This window comes from Bufo gargarizans, chromosome 4, assembly GCF_014858855.1.
Source record: "Bufo gargarizans isolate SCDJY-AF-19 chromosome 4, ASM1485885v1, whole genome shotgun sequence".
Classification (NCBI taxonomy): Eukaryota; Metazoa; Chordata; class Amphibia; order Anura; family Bufonidae; genus Bufo; species Bufo gargarizans.
Window position 1 is genome coordinate 356662751 of NC_058083.1, and position 20400 is coordinate 356683150.

General features: G+C 46.4%; 2 long non-coding RNA genes across 2 annotated transcripts; both read right to left on the reverse strand.

The window, feature by feature from the left end:
- Window positions 1-18599: 18599 nt before the first annotated feature.
- LOC122936280 lies at window positions 18600-19267 on the reverse strand. Its single transcript, XR_006388902.1, has 3 exons — window positions 19088-19267; window positions 18907-18988; window positions 18600-18810 (listed from the first exon to the last, which is right to left on the reverse strand). It is a non-coding gene; the product is annotated as an uncharacterized LOC122936280 (long non-coding RNA).
- A 5-nt stretch (window positions 19268-19272) lies between these two features.
- On the reverse strand, window positions 19273-19995 carry LOC122936279. The gene is made up of 4 exons (XR_006388901.1): window positions 19830-19995; window positions 19582-19663; window positions 19426-19485; window positions 19273-19326 (listed from the first exon to the last, which is right to left on the reverse strand). It is a non-coding gene; the product is annotated as an uncharacterized LOC122936279 (long non-coding RNA).
- Between the last annotated feature and the right edge of the window lie 405 nt (window positions 19996-20400).

Genomic DNA, 20400 nt, shown 5'->3' on the forward strand with positions numbered 1-20400 from the left:
AAGCCTGTAGGCTTTGTATATTCTATAATGTCTAAATAGTAAAATCATGAAAAATCCCTTTCAGTGACAGGACGAAATGACACATATGCCATGCATGGCACATGTCCTGAACTTAGTCGTGCAGTAATTTGTTACCAAATACCCCGGGTCCAGGATGTCTTGCAGCAGGCCAGGAAAATCTCAGGCCCATTTTAGAAGATCTCGGCCATGGCTCGCCTTACTGCCATTCAGCGGTGACACCACTTGTGTGTCAGACGTCTGATTTGTGACTGCCCGACATTTTGGAACTTCACCTTGTTATATGCTTGATAGGCTGCTCCGGCAGAAACATGCAGTTAACGACTACCTGTACGAACTCTGCAGCAGGACAGGTTCTGGGGAGCTTGTTTTTTTTTCACCGCACCAGTGGCTGCTCGTGCACAACGCATGCAGACTTCTGTGGCCATTTGATGAGATCACCAAACTAGTCAGTCGCAGACAGGGCGCCATCAGTGACATTGTATATTCTGACTCCGATTGTTGTGATAGCGATTTATCCCTAGTGAGACCTATATGCCTGGCTGTATAAGCAGATATAATCACTGTGGACAATCCTTATCAGATATTTTGAACTCACCAACACCAAGTTTATCCATGTAAGTTCATTTATTCTGTAAGCCAGATAACAGAATCTACAGCAGAACTGATGGATTCAGGGATTGTGCGGTCAAAAGATGATGCTATCATAAGCGTACATGAGAATACATGTATACCTGTGCATATGTCTCGAGCAGTATGAAGATACAGGAAGTGAAGTACACAGAAGAAGGGGTGGAGCAAGGAAATGAATGACAGATATCACAAACAAGAAAAACAAGTGCATTACCAAAAACGGCCACTAGTTGGGAGCATATAACCAAATAGAGAAAATATATGAATGGTTCAATGAATTAAACTATATATAATTTAACTAAGTAGCAGCACACTCTCTGTCTGGCATTGAAAATGTCACTATTTAAACCATAACGGTAGTTATATAATTGCAAATTAACAACAGTGCAATTTGCTTGATGTCCGAGGACCTGAAAAACATAAAGAGAACAGGCATATAATGCAACAACCAAAATGTAAGGCTTTAAGTGTATCAATTAAAGTTCAAAAACGTCTTGCTTGAAGTTCCAGGCAGGATTCAGCTGCATAGGCAATAAGTTCACTCTCTTTACAGTCCCTTGTCTTGCTATGGTGCGTACAAGCCTTATCCACTTGGAAAAATGTTCAAAGCATTGACAGCCTAAGACATGGGTTGTGACTTCAGGAAGAATCTCTGTATCCTTGTCAGCCGTGGTTTCTTCTGTGTGATCCAGCAAGAATTCAGGACCAGTTAACCAGGAAGAATTGGTAAATACACTTGCAGACACTGGCCTAGTAGCATGCATGATCTGCAGGATTAATTTCAGATGGGACATAATTAGAGTTGAGCGGACACCTGGATGTTCTGGTTCGACGAGTTCAGCCGAACTTGAAAAAAAAGTTCGGATTTGGGACCCGAACATGACCCAAACTTGATCCCGAGCCCGAACCCCATTGAAGTCAATGGGGACCCGAACTTTTGGGCACTAAAATGGCTCTAAAATAGTCCTGGAAATGGCTAGAGGGCTGCAAAAGGCATCAAAATGTGCTTAAGAGCAAAACAACTGTTCTGTAAATAAATGTGGAGAGGAAAATGACTTAAAATAACATAATATACAGAAAATTTTAAAATAACAATCTGGATCTAGGAGTAGGAGGTTGAGGAGACGGTGGATGTGGAGGTGTAGGTTGACGCGGCGGTGTAGGTAGAAGCGGCGGTGAAGGAGGAATAGGTAGCCAACACTGATTTGTGTTTTTTCTTATTTTTAAATTAGGGTATCCCCCAAAATATTGGGACATATAACAAAATAAAACAAAGAATAAGTGCACTTGAGTACAAGAATGGTTGGTTGAGGCTGGTATAAATGTCTATTCTGCACAAGGTACGGACAAGTCCTGTGGGATCCATCAAAAGGAGATGAGTGGGCACTCTTATATCTGGATACATATAGACTCAATATAGCATCACTAAATTAATTTATTATATAGATGCATGTATCAAAGGTAACTGGAGATATAGATGTATAAAATATGTGGAAGGCTGAAAAGTCAGCCTGAATTTGTAGGTGGGGCATCTTACCTTCTTAAGCTCCAGCCCCCAGCTCCTCAGAGTGCTTCTGGTCATAGCTGGATAGGGAGTCGCTTGCTCTGGTACTGCATCCGTGCACGTCGTGAATTGCTTCATCTGCTTTGTTTCGTTTTCCATACACCGCCTTTCACGTCTTCAGGAGTGGTAAATAATGTGCGATGATGCTCCCTGCTCCACAAGGGCTCCTCCAGCGGCGGTCCCACACTTCCGGTTCTCTGGGTCAGTGTGCGTTCCAGCGTGGAACGCACGCCGATATACATTCCTGGTCCTAACAATTTTTCACCTCCCTCCTGAGGCAGCAGGGGGGGCAGGGTCCGGCCTGCGGGTTACCCCCTCCACAAGGCCTCCCCCGTCCCGTCTTTTGCTTGGGCGCTGTTGCAGCCCGGTGTGCGTTCCAGCGTGGAGCACACGCCAGAAATCCCCTGCCAGGCCTGGGCCCCTGGTCACGTGTTTGGCGTGCGTTCCAGCGTGGCACGCACGCCGGAAATCCTCCGCCAGTCCTGGGCTCTGGTCACTCAGGCCCGGCGGACTTAATTGACCTGGCGGCTCCAGTGTAGGTAAATTCTGTCCCACACCCGGGTCTCCCGCCCAACTTACTACTCGGGACGGGTGGGCCCCATCCCCCAGGCTACCCGGTCACCCCCCTGCACATTCCATTATGAACCATCTACTTCCGGGGTTAGATGGCGGTGCGTTCCAGGGTGGAACACACATCAAAACAGGCCATATACGAAGTAAATAGGGGTATCTAGCTCCTGGGCAACAACGGCCCATGTCTACAAACAGCCCAAAAAAAATAATAATTAATAAATAAAAAAAATTTTTAACCCGCAGGATTATCCAACAACCAGCCATCTCATACGCACTCCCGCCGTGCCAAGCAGCCCCAGGTGGGAGGAAGACAAAGTCATCCTCGGTCCCCTCATATAGGAGGGCTCCCGGGTCCCTGCTGGGCTGGAAGGGCATTAGTTTCTGTACGGTGGTCAAAGAGAGCTGGGGGTATCACCACAAGTACGCTAGGTCGTCATCACTCGCCATACGCAACCAGTGGTCACTAAACGCTCACTGCAGTCATCTGTTCTATGGTGGTGACAGGGCCACATGATATATGTATGTGCTTTCACGTTATATGCTGTTGTCTCCCTGCTCTACTGGTTCGCCCAGGCTCTCATCTACCTCTATCTCCTGGTTCGCCCAGGCTCATACCTACCTCTGCCTCCTGGATCGCCCAGGCTCACAACTACCTCTGTCTCCTGGTTCGCCCAGGCTCATACCTACTTCTGTCTCCTGGATCGCCCAGGCTCACACCTACCTCTGTCTCCTGGACCGCCCAGGCTCACACCTACCTCTGCATGTAGCGCGACTTCGGGCCCTGATTCTGGCAGTTCAGGGTCATCCAGCAGCTGGCCATAACGCCCAGGCTGCATCCTGGTTCTCCGTCTCTTCATTCCAGTGCCACCAGATCACACCTCTCTCCGGGTCTCGTACCAACGCAAGCTTATTTTCAGGTAAGCAGGGCCTCATGCCACCGGAATTTCGATCCATCCTCAATTGTGTCGCAGGGCTTCTCCGTGTCCGGTCATTCCACGGTGCCAGGTTTCAGGTAAGGTCCAGCCGTGTGGCGGCTTTACGCTCCTCCGCAGCTCAGAGCCTTCCTTCATTCATCACGAGCCTCCATTCCTAGGTCTTCAGTATCGCCGGAGAGTTGGCAGCGCTGCCCGTGGATTCGGGTAGGTTGCGATCCTTTTTATACCATGGTCATTCCTGTTTCCTTTCCGCTCTCGCCCGGTCACTCGGTCACCGCTTAAAAAAATAATAATAAATAAATAAATAAATAAAAATAAATAAAATAGAATAAAAAAAAAAAGGGGGAAAAAAAAAAAAATATATATATATATATATATATATTTTTTATTTTTTTTTGGGGGGGGGGGTGTCTTTTCTGACGCACTCAGGTTGTGTTTTCTCCTGAATATCTCAGGGCGTATTTTCCTATATTTCCTATTTTCATATATTTCCATGATTAGCTCAAATTTTCACGTATTTCCACGATTCACCCAGGTCTCATTTCCCTGAATTCTTCGGGTTTTATGTATTTCCCTGAATCGCTCAGGTTTAATGTTTTCTCTGAATCACCCAGGTTTTATGTATGTACCTGTATCACTCAGGTTTTGCGTATTTTCCCTGAAATCACTCAGGTCATGTATTTTCCTGAATCGCTCAGGTCACATATTTCCCTGAATCGCTCAGGTCTTATTTCCCACAGGTTGTACGCATTTGCCTGAATCAGTCAGGATCCAATATATTTGCCTGAAACGCTCAGGGGTTTTCCCATACCATCAGGAAACTACCAAGCCGACATCAAGGTTTCCAAAGTTTTTCCAGGTCCCACCCGCAAGGTGGCTTGGACAATGTCTCCTACACCCTGGCGTTCATAGCCCACTGTCACCGCAAATCTCAGGCTGTCATTTAACACCATCGGGCTGTACCTGGCGGGGATACAGAACTGCGCCATGCTTCATAATCCAAATGGAGGTTCCATTTCTTCAGTGCAGACAGTCAAGGCGGCCCTTAGGGGGATCAAGAGGATGCCCCTACCGCCCGTAGAAAGCCTGTCTCTGGCGAGATGTTTAGGAGACTGTCGTCCGCGCTGGATAGACATCCTTTTGGGCACTCTCCTAGTTTGGTTACTAAGGCAGCCATGTACCTCGGGTTTTTATGGGTTCCTTAGGCCAGGTGAGTTTACCAGCACCTCCCCTAAACGTCAGGGATTGCAGGTGCGGCAATTGTCCTGGGTCCATGACCCTTTTGTCCTCTGGCTCCCTTCCATGAAATCCAATCAGCATGGGCCTCCCTCGGAGGTCAGGTTCTTCAAAACTTCGAACGATTGGTGCCCGGTCATGGTCCTGCGTCAATTGGTAGCCCTGTTGCAAGATGCCCCCCTAGATGGCCCGCTGCTTCCTTGGCATGGGAGTTTCCTGACTTCAATCCAGTTCGTGTCCCACATCAGAACGCTGGCTTCAGGTCTCGGTTACAACCCGCCGGCCATCACAGGACACTCGCTCAGAATCGGGGCCGCGTCCTCAGCATCAAAAAATTGGGTCCTGGCGCACGTGATCAAATGCATGGATCGCTGCCGTTCTTCTTGCTTCACGAGGTACATCCCGAACCCAAACGTAGAGATTTCCCAGGCTGTCTGTAACCTTGCTCTCGGAGAGGAATTAAATGTTTTGGACACAACTCTGCTCTCCTCGTCTATTTTTGCCCACTGCTAGGCTTACCCTCGCTCCTGGCTCCCGGCAGAACACAGCTAGCTTAGGTCAGGGGAAGCGCTTCCCCATCATCATAGCCCTAAGCCTCTCCCATAAGTGGAAGGCTGAAAAGTCAGCCTGAATTTGTGGGAGGGGCATCTTACCTTCTTAAGCTCCAGCCCCCAGATCCTCAGGGCGCTTCTGGTCATACCCACCCACCCCCCCTGTTCTCAAACACTCCCTTAGGGTACGCCCACTGCTAGGCTTACCCTCGCTCCTGGTTCCCGGCACAACACAGCCAGCTTAGATCAGGGGAAGCACTTCCCCCTCATCATAGCCCTAAGCCTCTCCCATAAATATAAGGCTACTTTCACACTAGCGTTCGGGCGGATCCGTTCTGAACGGATCCGCTCATAATAATGCAGACGGAGGCTCCGTTCAGAACGGATCCGTCTGCATTATATTAGCAAAAAAAAGCTAAGTGTGAAAATAGCCTGGGACGGATCCGTCCAGACTTTCAATGTAAAGTCAATGGGGGACGGATCCGCTTGAAGAGTGAGCCCCATTGTGGCATCTTCAAACGGATCCGTCCCCATTGACTTACATTGTAAGTCTGGACGGATCCGCACGGATCCGCACGCCTCCGCACGGCCAGGCGGACACCCGAACGCTGCAAGCAGCGTTCAGCTGTCCACCTGTCCGTGCGGAGGCGAGCGGAGCGGAGGCTGAACGCCGCCAGACTGATGCAGTCTGAGCGGATCCGCTCCATTTAGACTGCATCAGGGCTGAACGGCTGCGTTCGGGTCCGCTCGTGAGCCCCTTCAAACGGAGCTCACGAGCGGACACCCGAACGCTAGTGTGAAAGTAGCCTTATATATAAAAGATGTCCGTGCAGATATCTTCAAATGTAATAGGACAAATATATCAAAAGGCAAAAAATTATATATAAGATTAGCAGTACTGCGAATATTAACAAAAAATGCCTGGTCCATGCCTGGTTCATTTTAATAAACGTAAGCTTTACACACGTTCACACTATACATTGGATGCAGGGCAGGTCAGCACCTCCAAGGCTGACAAAGCTTTTCCACATTTTGTCCAAGCTAAACCTGCCTTCTCAGGTGCTGGCGGTGCCCCAGCTGCGTTGGCGACCTCTGCCTTCGCCTTGTGCTTCCATTGTGCCCCTGCTGTCAGGTGGAAATGCAATAGAACAGAGGATTTTGAGAGATTTAGGCCCATATCACCCAGGCACAGCAGGGGTTCATTCATGGCAAAAGGGGGTTAATGTCACCCAGCAATTGAACAGAGGATTTTGATAGATTTAGGCCCCTGTCACCCAGGCACAGCAGGGGTGTGTATACGCCAAAAATGGTAAAATGCCACCCGACAATTTGGCACTAAAATTGGCACTTTTTATTTATTTAAAATGGCTCTAAAATTGTCATTGAAATTGCTAAAGGGATGTAAAAGGCAGTAAAATGTGCTTGAGAGCATGGCAACTGCTCTGCAAACAAATGTGGATAGAGAAATAACTTAAAATAAAATAACTAAAAATTACAAATTATTAACCTGCAATGTGGTGTTGTAGGTGGAGGCAGCAATGGAGGAGGAGGAGGTAGCCAACAATGTTTTTATTTTTTATTTTATTTGGGTAGGTAGCCCCCAAAATATTGGGACAAATAAAAAATAAAATAAAACAAAGAATCATTGCACTTGACTTGAGTACAAGAATGTATGTTTGATGGTGTTATAAATGTCTATCCTGCACAAGGTACAGAATAGAAACTCTGCTAACAGAGTCATCAAAAAGCAGAAGAGACTGCTGCATGACTTGGGGCTGAGACTGCTTGGCTGATTTGCAAGGGGGTGAGATGAAAGACTGATGGACATCAGCTGCAGGTGCCAACTGTGGTCTTTCAGCAGGAGTTCAGAAGGAACTGGATCCACTGTCAGCAACCCAATCTACTATCGCCTGAACTTGTTCAGGCCTCACCATTCGTAGAGCAGCATTAGGACCGACCAAATACCAATGCTTGTTTTGTAACCTACTCGCACCCGAGGAAGGGGTTTCACTTGCGTGTAGCTGGCACAGATCGACCACGTCCTCTCCCTGCAACAGGAGCTCCACAAGCAGCACCACGACCTGGGCCACGTTCCTTATTTGACACTCTCCTCATATTTTTTGAATTTAGGATCTTGCCCTAAATGGGTGTTTAATTAATAGTAGAAAAGAACGAAAGTATGTAAAGAGTGTATCTCACACGGCCTGAACCAGACTATGCTTGCAGTAAATATCTCTTTGCACAAAATGGCTGTATTTCAAATGCCTGATTCAAACCCCTGTATGTATAGGGGGATCACACACGCCATGAATCAGTGTAGGCCTTCAGTAAATATATCTTTGCACAAAATGGCTGTATTTCAAATGCCTGATTCAAACCCCTGTATGTAAAGGGGGATCAAACACGCCCTGAATCAGTGTAGGCCTGAAGTAAATATATCTTTGCACAAAATGGCTGTATTTCAAATGGCTGTATATCAAATGCCTGATTCAAACCCCTGTATGTATAGGGGGGATCACACACGCCCTGAATCAGTGTAGGCCTGAAGTAAATATATCTTTGCACAAAATGGCTGTATTTCAAATGGCTGTATTTCAAATGCCTGATTCAAACCCCTGTATGTAAAGGGGGATCAAACACGCCCTGAATCAGTGTAGGCTTGAAGTAAATATATCTTTGCACAAAATGGCTGTATTTCAAATGGCTGTATATCAAATGCCTGATTCAAACCCCTGTATGTATAGGAGGGATCACACACGCCCTGAATCAGTGTAGGCCTGAAGTAAATATATCTTTGCACAAAATGGCTGCATTTTAAAGGGCTGTATTTCAAATGCCTAATTCAAACCCCTGTATTTATAGGGGGGATCACACATACCCTGAATCAGTGTAGGCCTTCAGTAAATATATCTTTGCACAAAATGGCTGTATTTCAAATGCCCAATTCAAAACCCTGTATGTATAGGGGGAATCACACATGCCCTGAATCAGTGTAGGCCTGAAGTAAATATATCTTTGCACAAAAAGGCTGTATTTCAAATGCCTGATTCAAACCCCTGTATGTATAGGGGGATCACACACGCCATGAATCAGTGTAGGCCTTCAGTAAATATATCTTTGCACAAAATGGCTGTATTTCAAATGCCTGATTCAAACCCCTGTATGTAAAGGGGGATCAAACACGCCCTGAATCAGTGTAGGCCTGAAGTAAATATATCTTTGCACAAAATGGCTGTATTTCAAATGGCTGTATATCAAATGCCTGATTCAAACCCCTGTATGTATAGGGGGGATCACACACGCCCTGAATCAGTGTAGGCCTGAAGTAAATATATCTTTGCACAAAATGGCTGTATTTCAAATGGCTGTATTTCAAATGCCTGATTCAAACCCCTGTATGTAAAGGGGGATCAAACACGCCCTGAATCAGTGTAGGCTTGAAGTAAATATATCTTTGCACAAAATGGCTGTATTTCAAATGGCTGTATATCAAATGCCTGATTCAAACCCCTGTATGTATAGGAGGGATCACACACGCCCTGAATCAGTGTAGGCCTGAAGTAAATATATCTTTGCACAAAATGGCTGCATTTTAAAGGGCTGTATTTCAAATGCCTAATTCAAACCCCTGTATTTATAGGGGGGATCACACATACCCTGAATCAGTGTAGGCCTTCAGTAAATATATCTTTGCACAAAATGGCTGTATTTCAAATGCCCAATTCAAAACCCTGTATGTATAGGGGGAATCACACATGCCCTGAATCAGTGTAGGCCTGAAGTAAATATATCTTTGCACAAAAAGGCTGTATTTCAAATGCCTGATTCAAACCCCTGTATGTAGGGGGGGTATCTATATTATATTATATATATATATATATATATATATATATATATATACATATATCTATATATATATACCCTACACATGTAGAGGCACTTATATTGTATTTGCATTTAGTACAAGACTACTGATTGCCTACTCTTGACATGTGAATGTTTTATTTATTTTTTTATTATTAAAATGTAACTTTTATTATTTGTTTTTTTTAAAATAAATAGTGAACATTTAATGATTTCTAACCTACTGCTTTAAAACTGTCTACAGAGACCCATTGTGTGCTGTAATTGTGTTTTTTCTATGACTATTATTTTGGTAGCGACGCACTTGCTACACTTGCTACCCGGTAACTGGCTGCTTTCACACATTCACTTAGTCTGCTATAATTCTGGTGGCGGTGCACTTACTTTCTTTGCTACCTAATAATTTCTCAGTGTCTTCCTACTTTCACACATGAACTCGGTCTGCTGTAGCCTAAAAACCTAAACACTGCCCCCGACATGTTTCGCCATCTACATGGCGTCTTCAGGGGATCGGGCGCGTGCGTGAAGGAACTATAATACTGATCGTTTTTCTCAGCTCTCCTCAGGGATCTGCTGTTGTAGGCAATCGCACTTTCTTTGTTGTCCTGCACCTGAGCTCCAGGGCATCTTTTACTAGCATCTGTATAGAGGTGAAACGGCTTCTGATAATCCGGGTAACCCAGGACAGGGGGTTCAGTCAGCTTTTTCTTTCGGAGCTAAAAGGCAATCTCCCGTTCTTAATTCAACGGGGATAGGAGTCTTTGGACTCTTTTTGGGATGCCCCCTTAGGAGTTCCTGGATCAGATCTGCAATCTGTGCAAAATGTGGGATGAAGCGTCTGTAATATCCTGCAAAGCTGAGGAAACTTCTCACCTCCTTCACGGTGGTAGGAGTAGGCCAATTACGGACAGCAGAAAGTTTATCAGGATCAGGCTGGACTCCTTCTGCACTAATAACGTGTCCCAGGTACATTACCGCTGGTTTCAGCAGATGGCACTTGGATGGCTTGATTTTAAGGCCATATTTAACGAGGACTTTAAACACTTCAGCCAGAGTTTTAAATAATCCTCATATGTAGGGATGAGCGAACCTGAACTGTATAGTTCGGGTTTGTACCGAATTTTGGGGTGTCCGTGACACGGACCCGAACCCGAACATTTTCGTAAAAGTCCTGGGTTCGGGTTCGGTGTTCGTCGCTTTCTTGGCGCTTTTTGAAAGGCTGTAAAGCAGCCAATCAACAAGCGTCATACTACTTGCCCCAAGAGTCCATCACAGCCATGCCTACTATTGGCATGGCTGTGATTGGCCAGTGCAGCATGTGACCCAGCCTCTATTTAAGCTGGAGTCACGTAGCGCCGCACGTCACTCTGCTCTGATCAGTGTAGGGAGAGGATGCAGCTGCTGTTAGGGCGAGATTAGGCAGTGATTAACTCATCAAAAACACTTAATTTAGTGATCGATCTACAGCTGTGGATCATTGAACTGCTGCTATTTAAAGAGGACCTTTCACCTAAAAAAAAAATGTAAACTAAGAACATAGCTTTACTTACATGCCCCCATTAAGTGCTGATCGTTTTTTCTTTTTTCAAACTGAGCCCCCATTTGTCCGCTATGCTCCCCTGAATAGTTCGCGCCGTTTATGTTAATGAGCCAGCCTCAAATGGGCTGGCTTTAAAAGTTCTCCTCGGCGTGCCTTCTATCTTCTCCCTGGCACGGAGCGCATCCAATCAGCGCGCTCCGCTCTTAGCCAGGGAGAAGACGCTCCAGTTCTCGCGAGACTTCTGAGAACTGGAGCGATTTAGTCTATCCGGAGCCGGCGCCATCTTGGATTCCTCGGTAAGCATCGGAGACGGCAGCAGCAGCACCCGGATCCCGTAGGTAAGTTTGTCAAACACCCCTAGACAACGAGCAAAGTTGTTCCAATGTACCCCCCTAGACAAACGAGCATGATGGGGGTTATCCCCCCTCCCCTATGACAACGAGCATGATGGGGGTGATCCCCCCCCAACCCCTAAGGCAATAATAATGATGGGGGTGATCCCCCACCCTATGACAACGAGCATGATGGGGGTGATCCCCCCCCCACCCTATGGCAAAAATAATGATGGGGGTGATCCTCCCTCCCCTATGACAACGAGCATGATGGGGGTGATCCCCCCCCAACCCCTAAGGCAATAATAATGATGGGGGTGATCCCCCACCCTATGACAACGAGCATGATGGGGGTGATCCCCCCCACCAACCCCTATGGCAATAATAATGATGGGGGTGATCCCCCCACCCTATGACAACGAGCATGATGGGGGTGATGCCCCCTCCCCTATGACAACGAGCATGATGGGGGTGATCCCCCCCCCAACCCCTATGGCAATAATAATGATGGGGGTGATCCCCCCCCCACCCTATGACAACGAGCATGATGGGGGTGATACCCCCCACCCCTATGGCAATAATAATGATGGGGGTGATCCCCCCACACCCTATGACAACGAGCATGATGGGGTGATACCCCCCACCCCTATGGCAATGAGCATGATGGGGGTGATACCCCCCACCCCTATGGCAATAATAATGATGGGGGTGATCCCCCCACACCCTATGACAACGAGCATGATGGGGGTGATACCCCCCACCCCTATGGCAATAATAATGATGGGGGTGATCCCCCCACACCCTATGACAACGAGCATGATGGGGGTGATACCCCCCACCCCTATGGCAATAATAATGATGTGGGTGATACCCCCCACCCCTATGGCAATAATAATGATGGGGGTGATCCCCCCACACCCTATGACAACGAGCATGATGGGGGTGATCCCCCCCACCCCTATGGTAAAAATAATGATGGGGGTGATCCCCCCACACCCTATGACAACGAGCATGATGGGGATGATCCCCCCCACCCCTATGGCAATAAGGGGGTGATCCCCCCCACCCCTATGGCAAAAATAATGATGGGGGTGATCCCCCCACACCCTATGACAACGAGCATGATGGGGGTGATACCCCCCACCCCTATGGCAATAATAATGATGGGGGTGATCCCCCCACACCCTATGACAACGAGCATGATGGGGGTGATACCCCTCACCCCTATGGCAATAATAATGATGGGGGTGATACCCCCCACCCCTATGGCAATAATAATGATGGGGGTGATCCCCCCACACCCTATGACAACGAGCATGATGGGGGTGATCCCCCCCACCCCTATGGCAATAATAATGATGGGGGTGATCCCCCCACACCCTATGACAACGAGCATGATGGGGGTGATACCCCCCACCCCTATGGCAATAATAATGATGGGGGTGATCCCCCCACACCCTATGACAACGAGCATGATGGGGGTGATACCCCCCACCCCTATGGCAATAATAATGATGTGGGTGATACCCCCCACCCCTATGGCAATAATAATGATGGGGGTGATCCCCCCACACCCTATGACAACGAGCATGATGGGGGTGATCCCCCCCACCCCTATGGTAAAAATAATGATGGGGGTGATCCCCCCACACCCTATGACAACGAGCATGATGGGGATGATCCCCCCCACCCCTATGGCAATAAGGGGGTGATCCCCCCCACCCCTATGGCAAAAATAATGATGGGGGTGATCCCCCCACACCCTATGACAACGAGCATGATGGGGGTGATACCCCCCACCCCTATGGCAATAATAATGATGGGGGTGATCCCCCCACACCCTATGACAACGAGCATGATGGGGGTGATACCCCTCACCCCTATGGCAATAATAATGATGGGGGTGATACCCCCCACCCCTATGGCAATAATAATGATGGGGGTGATCCCCCCACACCCTATGACAACGAGCATGATGGGGGTGATCCCCCCCACCCCTATGGCAATAATAATGATGGGGGTGATCCCCCCACACCCTATGACAACGAGCATGATGGGGGTGATACCCCCCACCCCTATGGCAATAATAATGACGGGGGTGATCCCCCCACACCCTATGACAACGAGCATGATGGGGGTGATACCCCCCACCCCTATGGCAATGAGCATGATGGGGGTGATACCCCCCACCCCTATGGCAATAATAATGATGGGGGTGATCCCCCCACACCCTATGACAACGAGCATGATGGGGGTGATCCTCCCCACCCCTATGGCAGTAATAATGATGGGGGTGATCCCCCCACACCCTATGACAACGAGCATGATGGGGGTGATACCCCCCACCCCTATGGCAATAATAATGATGGGGGTGATCCCCCCACACCCTATGACAACGAGCATGATGGGGGTGATCCTCCCCACCCCTATGGCAGTAATAATGATGGGGGTGATCCCCCCACACCCTATGACAACGAGCATGATGGGGGTGATACCCCCCACCCCTATGGCAATAATAATGATGGGGGTGATCCCCCCACACCCTATGACAACGAGCATGATGGGGGTGATACCCCCCACCCCTATGGCAATGAGCATGATGGGGGTGATACCCCCCACCCCTATGGCAATAATAATGATGGGGGTGATCCCCCCACACCCTATGACAATGAGCATGATGGGGGTGATCCTCCCCACCCCTATGGCAGTAATAATGATGGGGGTGATCCCCCCACACCCTATGACAATGAGCATGATGGGGGTGATACCCCTCACCCCTATGGCAAAAATAATGATGGGGGTGATCCCCCCACCCCTATGGCAATAATAATGATGGGGGTGATCCCCCCACCCCTATGGCAATGAGCATGATGGGGGTGATACCCCCCACCCCTATGGCAATAATAATGATGGGGGTGATCCCCCCACACCCTATGACAACGAGCATGATGGGGGTGATACCCCCCACCCCTATGGCAATAATAATGATGTGGGTGATACCCCCCACCCCTATGGCAATAATAATGATGGGGGTGATCCCCCCACACCCTATGACAACGAGCATGATGGGGGTGGATTCACCCCCCCCCCACCCTATGGCAAAAATAATGATGGGGGTGATCCTCCCTCCCCTATGACAACGAGCATGATGGGGGTGATCCCCCCTCACCCTATGACAACGAGCATGATGGGGGTGATACCCCCCACCCCTATGGCAATAATAATGATGGGGGTGATCCCCCCACACCCTATGACAACGAGCATGATGGGGGTGATACCCCCCACCCCTATGGCAATAATAATGATGTGGGTGATACCCCCCACCCCTATGGCAATAATAATGATGGGGGTGATCCCCCCACACCCTATGACAACGAGCATGATGGGGGTGATCCCCCCCACCCCTATGGCAAAAATAATGATGGGGGTGATCCCCCCACACCCTATGACAACGAGCATGATGGGGGTGATACCCCCCACCCCTATGGCAATAATAATGATGGGGGTGATCCCCCCACACCCTATGACAACGAGCATGATGGGGGTGATCCCCCCCACCCCTATGGCAATAATAATGATGGGGGTGATCCCCCCACACCCTATGACAACGAGCATGATGGGGGTGATACCCCACCCCTATGGCAATAATAATGATGGGGGTGATCCCCCCACACCCTATGACAACGAGCATGATGGGGGTGATACCCCTCACACCTATGGCAATAATAATGATGGGGGTGATACCCCCCACCCCTATGGCAATAATAATGATGGGGGTGATCCCCCCACACCCTATGACAACGAGCATGATGGGGGTGATCCCCCCCACCCCTATGGCAATAATAATGATGGGGGTGATCCCCCCACACCCTATGACAACGAGCATGATGGGGGTGATCCCCCCCACCCCTATGGCAAAAATAATGATGGGCGTGATCCCCCCACACCCTATGACAACGAGCATGATGGGGGTGATCCCCCCCCAACCCCTATGGCAATAATAATGATGGGGGTTATCCTTACTCTCCGCCACTGTTTTGTTGATGGTCCTAATATATATATCGGACAGTAGAGGTATTGCCCGAAATAGCACCACCATCGACCATCTCATTATAACTGTTATTCACACCTTATTACATGGAATTGTGTACCCTTCAAATGAATACCATGAATACTATTTTAATTCTCCAAATATCTAATTTTTTATTTTGTTAAAACAGGTATAAGAATGGATAATGACTCGCATCAAGTATCATCGAGTGTGTCAACGACAAGAGCTGAAAAAGTAATAAACTTATTACATTTGCATTTTAATTTTGACTACAATTTATTTGATAATTCAGATTATTATTTTTTTTGTCATGTCTAGTTGGAATGGATAAAAAAGCGTCTCCAAGAAAAATATGGTTGTCCTGACAATTCAGAACCCTGTTTTCCTGAAAACCCCACTAGACCCTCAAACTCGGAGGCCAACGTTGAAATTGAAGAGTCGGACTACAGACTTGGAAATAAGCTATGGTGTACTTGTAACAATTGTGAACCAATGCCAACGCCAGTCGAATCAATATGCTGCCAAGAAGTCTCAAATATTGAACCTTATTTAGAAGAAATGGGATGTATAATCGAACATGACTACTTTCATCAATTCTGTCAAGATCGAGGAAAAGTGGAGGTGTCGATGAGGTCAATAGGTCAAGTGTTGCATCCACCCCCGGACAAAGATTTGAACAGGTTAGTAAATGTTTGTAAAGGATGGTTCAACAGATTATTGAATTGATTCAAAAACCTGAATTTGGCTTTTCAGTTTCTATTCAATTCTATGTAAACCTGATAATTTGTTTAAAAATAAAATTTTAAAGTATTTACTATTTCATTATAGGCTACTCAGAAAAACCGCTTATCGTGGGTTCACAGCTTGGATACATGGCTATCTTGGCGTGGCCAAAAGAAGACCAATTCCTTCTTGTGCTGTTTCCGTCATAAGAAAAGTTTTCCCTGACCCAGAGCAGGATTATTGTGGGTTTCTGATGTTTAGAGAAGAGCCAGCGGAGTATCTTGCCATGGAGTAGATAAAGGGCATCTGTCATCATAATTGAACCTAATACAGTGGCTGACCTGTTACGTGTGCACTTGTTCAATGAATCCATATATACTCGTTCCTTGATTTTTTTATTTGTCCAAATTCAACAACGAATTATGTTGTACTACACGCAAATGAGACTATATTTGCAACATTTGGGTCGTCGTTAGACCTCTGCTCTCATCATAGATGCGGAACGGGACACCTTGGAAGCATTACCTTACTGGTTCAGACGGGTTTCGTCCTATACTTACGGTCGGATCGTGGACCCATTAAAGTTAATCGATCCGCAGCATGGCAATGGGGCACACACGTTCTTGTAAACTAGGACTAACAGCGACGACCATGTTTCTTATAGAGATTTTTTTCTGTGTCTATTTACCCTTTTTCTCCCAAAAAATACTAAATAAATCTTATTTTATGACAATAAAATAACTTTTACTGGAATATTGTTATTTATTATATAATAACACTTGAACAGGATTGTCGAAATATAATGAAACAGCATAAAACATGTCACCATTGTTACAAACTATTTACTATACAAATAAATACATTTCATAAAATTATTTTTAAAATGAATACTTGGGCTCTTTCAAATGAACGTTTGGTTCTTCACGCTCGCCTATTTTCAGATACGCAAAACACGGATGCTGCCTGTGTGCCTTCCACTATTGGCTGAAGGCTCAGCCCATAATGAACAGACATATTCTTGTACTCAAAACTGACAAGAAGAGGACAAGTTGCATTATTTTTGAAGTGACTCGTAACAGAGACTGATGCTGACAGCACATGTAGTGCTGTCCGTCTACATAAGCAAGTAAAAGGCCTGTAAACAGAACCATAAAAACGTTCTTTTTAAAGAGACCTAAGTCATACTACCTGTATACACTTGTGCATCCAAACAAAATCTAAAATAAAAATTTAGAACTATATATAAATATATATATATATTTTTTTTAACAAGGCCTCCTCCATATCCCCTCATAGCCTTGACCAATCCTCACACAATTTTTTTGGACATTTACATATAAATTTTTATTTTTTTTGAAGAAAATAGTTTCCCTTCAAAATATATATATTTATATAAATCTGTCCAAAAACTTATTATATATTTATATATAATTTATTTTGCAAATATTACTTGATATATACCAGGGATGTCAAACTCGTGGCCCTCCAGCTGTTGAAAAACTACAACTCCCATCATGCCTGGGCATACTACAGCTATCAGGGAATGATGAGAGTTGTAGTTTTGTAACATCTGGAGGGCCATGAGTTTGAGATCCATGATTTATACATATCATACAAAAATTCTTTAGTTCCTGACATGGTTACAGCAAATGCAAGTTGTAAAAAAAAGCATCAGAGGTCTCGGCAAGGTTGTGGCTCTTCACACCGCTGTGCGCTCACATGTTGTCCGCTGTCTTGAGTCCAGGTCGTGTCAAGAATGGGGTGGTACTGGTTCTCCACCTGAGTGAGAAAAGTACTGGTAAGGCATTGGATGTAGAGGTAAAGAAGCAGACACAAACCGGTCCTCAACGGCATAGTCAAATAACTACCACCTACCGGGGAGACGCTGATACAAATCACACTCCACGGCTAGAGAGCTTTCCTACCACGCGCCGGCTGTCCACCTGTTCAAAAAAGTCTGGAAAGGTCCAGGAAAAAAATATACTTATTAAAAAACGCAACCGAAGCATCAGAGGTCTCGGCAAGGTTGTGGCTCTTCACACCGCTGTGCGCTTACATGTTGTCCGCTGTCTTGAGTCCAGGTCGTGTCAAGAATGGGGTGGTACTGGTTCTCCACCTGAGTGAGAAAAGTACTGGTAAGGCATTGGATGTAGAGGTAAAGAAGCAGACACAAACCGGTCCTCAACGGCATAGTCAAATAACTACCACCTACCGGGGAGACGCTGATACAAATCACACTCCACGGCTAGAGAGCTTTCCTACCACGCGCCGGCTGTCCACCTGTTCAAAAAAGTCTGGAAAGGTCCAGGAAAAAAATATACTTATTAAAAAACGCAACCGAAGCATCAGAGGTCTCGGCAAGGTTGTGGCTCTTCACACCGCTGTGCGCTTACATGTTGTCCGCTGTCTTGAGTCCAGGTCAGGTCAAGAATGGGGTGGTACTGGTTCTCCACCTGAGTGAGAAAAGTACTGGTAAGGCATTGGATGTAGAGGTAAAGAAGCAGACACAAACCGGTCCTCAACGGCATAGTCAAATAACTACCACCTACCGGGGAGACACTGATACAAATCACACTCCACGGCTAGAGAGCTTTCCTACCACGCGCCGGCTGTCCACCTGTTCAAAAAAGTCTGGAAAGGTCCAGGAAAAAAATATACTTATTAAAAAACGCAACCGAAGCATCAGAGGTCTCGGCAAGGTTGTGGCTCTTCACACCGCTGTGCGCTTACATGTTGTCCGCTGTCTTGAGTCCAGGTCGTGTCAAGAATGGGGTGGTACTGGTTCTCCACCTGAGTGAGAAAAGTACTGGTAAGGCATTGGATGTAGAGGTAAAGAAGCAGACACAAACCGGTCCTCAACGGCATAGTCAAATAACTACCACCTACCGGGGAGACGCTGATACAAATCACACTCCACGGCTAGAGAGCTTTCCTACCACGCGCCGGCTGTCCACCTGTTCAAAAAAGTCTGGAAAGGTCCAGGAAAAAAATATACTTATTAAAAAACGCAACCGAAGCATCAGAGGTCTCGGCAAGGTTGTGGCTCTTCACACCGCTGTGCGCTTACATGTTGTCTGCTGTCTTGAGTCCAGGTCAGGTCAAGAATGGGGTGGTACTGGTTCTCCACCTGAGTGAGAAAAGTACTGGTAAGGCATTGGATGTAGAGGTAAAGAAGCAGACACAAACCGGTCCTCAACGGCATAGTCAAATAACTACCACCTACCGGGGAGACGCTGATACAAAATCACACTCCACGGCTAGAGAGCTTTCCTACCACGCGCCGGCTGTCCACCTGTTCAAAAAAGTCTGGAAAGGTCCAGGAAAAAAATATACTTATTAAAAAACGCAACCGAAGCATCAGAGGTCTCGGCAAGGTTGTGGCTCTTCACACCGCTGTACGCTTACATGTTGTCCGCTGTCTTGAGTCCAGGTCGTGTCAAGAATGGGGTGGTACTGGTTCTCCACCTGAGTGAGAAAAGTACTGGTAAGGCATTGGATGTAGAGGTAAAGAAGCAGACACAAACCGGTCCTCAACGGCATAGTCAAATAACTACCACCTACCGGGGAGACGCTGATACAAATCACACTCCACGGCTAGAGAGCTTTCCTACCACGCGCCGGCTGTCCACCTGTTCAAAAAAGTCTGGAAAAAAAATACATTGAAAGGTTCAAGCATTTTCAATTTCAAGTATTTGTGGCACTTTACGATTCACAAATCACTTTTTCTCAAAAACCACTCTGTAAAGTACATGATGTGTAAAATATAGATTTTATAGATTTAGATAATAGAAAAATAAAATAATACTTACCTTATAAATAGTTGATGTCGAGTTGATACCGCATATCCTCTACTTCATTGTTGAGCTGCACATATAAAATAACTTTTCAAATAGTGAAAATTAATAACAAGAATAACTAGTAAACGTAACTAAACCGGAAAGTAACGGATGAGCTAAACAAAATTTTGGAACTTAATTTAAAAATGATTAATTTTTGGTTTCTATGGATTTTAAATTATTTATTTTTTGCCAAATCTAGACCAATGTTGACGTACAATATCAGCTTTTTTTGGGCGCTCAACATTTGCTATGTTAGGCGGAAGATCGGGTGTTCGACTGTTCCATTCTGGAGTTATGTCTCCCAAGGCTATTTTCAAACAGTCGACTAAAATATTCTCGACATGTTGTACACTCATCGGTTCATAGACGTTTTTTACCGTCCAGCGTTTTCTTCCCTTTGGCAAGATTAATTTTGTTCGTTTGGTACCGATGGGTGCGGAGACAGATGTTGGTACATGAACAACAGCTTGATCTCTTCCTATATTATTATTATGTGCCAGGATGGCTAGTTTTGTTCGTGCTTCCATGCCGTCAATACCAA